Source organism: Pteropus alecto, unplaced genomic scaffold (assembly GCF_000325575.1).
Source record: "Pteropus alecto unplaced genomic scaffold, ASM32557v1 scaffold76, whole genome shotgun sequence".
Classification (NCBI taxonomy): domain Eukaryota; kingdom Metazoa; phylum Chordata; class Mammalia; order Chiroptera; family Pteropodidae; genus Pteropus; species Pteropus alecto.
Window position 1 is genome coordinate 3088682 of NW_006443138.1, and position 5825 is coordinate 3094506.

A 5825-nucleotide genomic window follows, 5' to 3' on the forward strand; every position below is an offset into this window, starting at 1 on the left:
TCACCTTTTCTCTTTTTCCAATTATATTTCGGTCCTTCTTTTTTCATTCTCTTTATTCTAATTTACATCATAATATTTACTCATAAAATACTTTTCTGTTTTTGAGGTAATTTCATAATCTTATCTTAATTGATCTTACTTTTCAAAATACCTATTGCTTATTGATACTTGAAAATTATCTAAAATTTGAATTTCAGTGTCTGTAAATAAAATTTTACTGGAATATAGCCATACCTATTCATCACATGTTATCTATGGCTGCTTTTCTCACTACAACAGAGTTGAATAGTTGCAACAGAGACTGTATGGCCTACAAAGCCTAAAATATTACACTATCTGGCTATTTACAGAAAAAGTTTACCAACCTCTTGTCTATAACATAGTTGAATGAGACTACAAAAGATCTGAGATAGGAAGAAGGAAATATAACTGCCCAGTGAAAATGGATTTTTTAAAAATAAAAACAGAATGCAACCAGGCAGAACAAGGTTACAAATCAGGATGTTAGGGAGCTTAGGTAGACCACCATATTCTCACCTGAATCATTATTATAAGATCCTTCCAAATCTGAGCTCTCCCCATCTTGCAAATTTCTCCCAGAGTTTTATTCCTAATCTATTGCTCTGATCATATATTGTTCATCAGAAACCTCCAGGGGTTTCCCATGCCTGCAGACATCTTAGGACTACTTAGCCAGGATCCTGAGTGATCTGACTGCATCTTAATTTTCTGGCCTTATTTTCCAAGACTCAACTTGGATAGAACCAGATACCCAGCCTGAATTTCAGGATTCTGCGCTTCTGCTCATACTTTCTCTTCTACTTAGAATGCTCTTCTCTTCTTCAAGTTGTGTGCATACTCACCATCAAGCTTTGTCAAGTCATTATTTTGCCATGTTCTTTAGTTTAAAAAAATATTACAGAGTTAGATATTTTAAAAATCTCCTCAAATACAAAATGTTCTGAGTAGGACTCCTTGATGCACCCAACCAGAATTAAACTCTTCTTCCTATGAATTCCCATAATATTTTCTTTGTACCTCTATCATCTGACCAATTCTGCTCTTGTAAAATATTTTGAGTATTTCTTACTATTTCATTCCCATAGAGTGGTGCAAAGGTTATTTTAGATAGTCCAAGGAAAAACATTAAAAACTTTTAATGATATTTATTTAAAAATGTACATTAAAAATATGTGCACACAAGTATGTAAAATATATATAATATCAACTCCATGATTTCTCAGATAATTCTTTAGGACAAGGCTAATGTAGGTAGAGATATTAGAAAATTGTTGAGTAAATAGTGATGTTAGAAAAGTATTGAGTAAATAAAAATACAGATGATATAGCAAAAATTTTGAAGGTTATACTCAAAATAATTTAGCTTAGAGAACTTAGCCTATTAGAACAGTGATCCAACTTTATTTACATTTGCATACCCTAAGTATTCAACTAACCCAGAATAGATCCTTATTGAGTTGAATTTATATTTCTCTGGGACAGCGAGATCCTTGAAAATCTTCTGACAAACCTTCTGACAAACCACTTTTAAGACATTTTTGCCATATTGAATGCCCCTGACATGCATTCCATGAACAGATGGTGCTTTTTTCTCCCCTCTCCCTTCCTTGTCTGTTATGACAAGTTGCCCCAGTTGGGGCTTGATAAATATGAAATAATGCTAATAATAGTCATCTTCTGAAGAAATGAGGACTCAAGGTTGCCAGAATGCTCTCATTAGTATCATTTCAATAGACCAATCTCAGCAAATTTCAGTTTGTGGAACATTTTTGTTCTTGGATTTGGTCTAGGGCATACACACACACACACACACACACACACACACACACACTTTCTCTGAGAATATATATTTCTTAGAGAAATATTTCTCAGTCTCCTTAAAAATCAATATTTTGTGGCATCTTTTCATTACTGTTAACTCTGAAGTCATGTTGGCTACTGAATATGGTCTTGAGACTTGGCAGTGAGGAATCATTTTGTTGTGTAGCAACCAATACACAGTGCTAGCCAAATTATGTTTTAGTTATAAAACTGCTGTCCTGTCTTCCAGCTTTTCTGAGTAAATGTGACCCTTTCAGAAGTTTCACTCCTCCTGCTCTAAAATTGTTGCAGGACAAGGCAAACTCCCCAAGTCAGGGGGAGCTCAAGTCTTGCACCAAAAGAGAAAGTTCTTGGCTGAGCACAAGAAAGAATTCAAATGCATGCCAGAGTTAGAGTCAAAAAGAAAGTTTTTTAGAGAGGGGGTAATGCTCCATAGACAGGAAAATCAAAGACAAGAAGCAAAGAAAAAAAAAAAGCTGAGACAAGAAGAAATAGTTTTGGGGAATCCAGTTTATATATCATTCGTAGTTTCTGTGAATTATAGTTTTAAGACTTTGTTTACCCATTTTCCTTTGATGAGAAGTTATTAGACAAGGAAGTGAGAGAGGATAAGAGTATGTAGCGTTAAAAGGTAAAACATGTAGCATGAAAAGGCCTACTGGCAATTCCCAGCCTTTGATCCATAGGTTCCCAATGATTTTAGCCATAGGAAATGAATTGATTTTATTTTGCGTAAGGTGCCACTTAAGGAATTCTGTTTTCCTGTTTTTTCTTCATGGTGTGGGGAAATGGTTTGTTAGCCATCTCAGCAGACATCTTTCTTCGTTCTGCAGGTTTCCACATGGTCTGGCTATAGGGCTGATCAGCATATTGCAGTTTCTGAATATAGCTTGATTTAACATTTTAGTTCTCTTGACTCCTCCCTACATGAAAATGACCTTATATGTTGTTAGGTATCAGAGGATCCTAATTGTGATGAAATCTTTCACTTTATTTCTTTTCTTATAGGCTGTGTTTTGAGGTGGTATTTGAAGAGTATGGAAATTGGGGGTAACCTCTGAGGCCTCTGAGTCACAAAGGGAGATTAGAATATGTCTGAAATTTGGATTAACCCCCAAAGCTTCATTCATATTAGATAGATAAACATCTGAGAGAAGACTGTGAAATTTTTATAAATGGCTTTAACTTCTTTGTTTCCTAACTCCTACTGCTAAAGCACAGGTCCTTTCTGACCTTAAACCTCCATGCCAGTACTGGCTTATAACCAGGGTATAGAATCTTATTTTTTATCATCCAAATGAGGACATTTTTGAAAATGAAACCGGGTGCTGGGAAAAAAAGGCGTAAACTACCAAGGGAAACCATGATGTTAAGTCACCATACTTAAAACATTTTGAGGCCCTTATCCTATAGAAGAACCTACCAAATTGAGGTCTAGATTTCAACTAGAAAGTCTGAGTTTTCTTAGAAAATTCAAACTTTTTTTCATATCAATGAAATGCCTGTGTTTGCGTTGTTTGTCCTGATCCACTGTTGTCCCTGAGTGGAAGAACTTTAATTGTTCCTTGCCAAAAAGGGAACAGAAGCAGAATTCACACATAGTGAAATGTTTAGCCAAGTGCAAGTCAAACACCAGCACGGCCTGTTAAATAAAGACATGTAGTAGTTCTGAAAGAGAAAAGTGAAATATGATAGCACAGAATACTGAACTCAAGAGCATATGTTGTATATTTTACCAAACGCATTTTGCAAGAGGAGATGGAGTTTTAGCAAAACAACATGTATGAAATTAATGATAGTAATTTGTACTTAATTTTATAAACTTTTAAATTATAAATTTGTGTTGATTTTATATAGCATAAGGAGCTTTGTTACAATTAGAATTATGTTAGTACACATTAAAGAATTATGACAACAAAGTAATGAAGGTCCGTAGGAACTGTAAAAGTTTAAGAATCAATGCACCTGGTTAAGAGCACAGTTTTGCTTTTATTCATCTTCCTAATCCAACTCTGCCCTCTGGTGGTTACATTTGCTAACAAGTAAAATACTTTACTCCCTTTATATATGTGCCCTTTCCAAATTTATTTGTAGGTCAGGTGTAAGGAAGACAGAATAATTTCCCTGTAGAAAAATGTTATAAATAATGGCAGATGTTTCAAGATAGCCCACAAAAACCCATAGTGGCCCTGTGTCACTTAATCCACACCCTTCTTCTCCCTCCTCTGCCCTCCTTGCTGGCAAAACAAACAAGTCACCATATCCAATCACTGCTATCACCACTGCTACTCTGTCCCATTACAACCAGGAGTATAAAAAGGAGGGAAAATTGGTAGTGCTGCAGTCAAAGCCAGCATCTTTATTTAAAGGCACAGCTTCTACCCTGAAACCCACACCACTTCTGGGGCCTTCAATGGAGTGGACCACCCAGAAGGAAACTTAAAGGTCTCTTTGCCTCTCTCAATCTTGGGACAAATATTAAGCAAAGCTTGCTTCCTTTTCTCTTGCTCCACCCATATCCCTTCTTAGTTCTCCAGAGTCAAAGTCATCTTCCAAGTAGAAGGAAATAAGAAAAGAAAAAGAGACCAGAAAAAGATAGAAAGAAAACCTTTTGATCCAAGGTTTCCCTAAACCCAGAATCCAGTGATCTCTGAGATATATAACCAATAAACTTTCAAAGACTTGTCTCCTCCAAACTTTATAACTTACTCCACCAGTCCCTTCTTGGGGCTGGCTGAAAGGGGAAGGGTTGAGAGAAGAAGCAATCTCAGTCTAGTTGGTGTACATCATATGCCATCAACACTTAAGTGATCAGCTATTATTTGCACTGTGCAATGCGTAGGCATAGTGACAGTGTGGACCTTGCTGTGTCAAAACAGATATAAATCCCATCTTAAAGGGACTAGAAGAGCCTTGTGGAATATTACTGAATCCATTTAAAGTGACAAAAGGGAAATTTTAACAATGGAGAAAAAAACAGCTGGAAGAACATATAGACACTTAAGTAAAACACTAGGCTGGTTAGAGCGACCTGGTTGTGGTAAATTATTTAATTTGGAATTACCCTAACAATGATTTAATGTTGCATAATTTTAATTAAAGGAAAATGTTCTTGTTTTGTTCATCTATTACTATATAATAAACCACTCCAAAACTTAGAAGCTTAAAGTAACCCTTTATTTAAAAAAAATTGAGTTCATAGAAACAGAGTAGAAAGTTGTTGCCAGAGGCTCAGGGGTGGGAAAATAGGGAGAGGTTAGTACAGGATAAAAACTTTCAGTTATAAGGTGAATAAGGTCTGAGGATCTAATGTATAACATGGTGACTATAGTTGATAACACCATACTGTATAATTGAAATTTGCTAACAGAGTAGAATTTAAATGTTCTCACCAAAAAAAAAAAAAAGTAAATACACGAGGTGATGGATGGATTAATTTGGCAGCAGGAAATCCTTTCACAGTGTATATGTATATCACATCATCACACTGGACACTTTAGATATCTTACAAGTTTGTCAGTTATACCTCAATAAAGCTGAAAAACCCAGCCCTGTATTATATCTCACAATCTGTGGATTAGCTGGGAAGTTCTCCAGATCTCGCTTGGGATCTCTCATGAGTTTGCTATGATACAGCAGTTGGGGCTGGTGCTCCTCTCTATGGTCTCCATCTACACGTTTCTTTAGTCCATTCTTTCACTCAACATAGAAGAGACACTATGTGCCAGGTGCGATTCCTGGTATTGGGTTGTACTATTGAACAAGACAAATGAGGACCAGACCCTCATGGAGCTTATATTCTTAAATACTTACACTGCAAAGAATAAGCAAGTAAATTTACACATTATAAGGTGATATAGGTGGATAGAAGGCTACTTTGGGGCAATCAAAGCAGCTCTCTGTGGCATGACATTTGAACATCTGAGGAGAAAGCATTTGCTAGTGCACATTTTCAGGGCCTGAAAGAACCTGGTGCGGGGTGG

The 5825-nt window shown here is 36.1% G+C and overlaps 1 long non-coding RNA gene across 1 annotated transcript in view; it reads left to right on the forward strand.

Moving 5' to 3' along the window:
- The window catches only part of LOC107196533, a 90050-nt gene that overhangs the window by 15040 nt on the left and 69185 nt on the right, over positions 1-5825 (forward strand). The window lies entirely within an intron of this gene.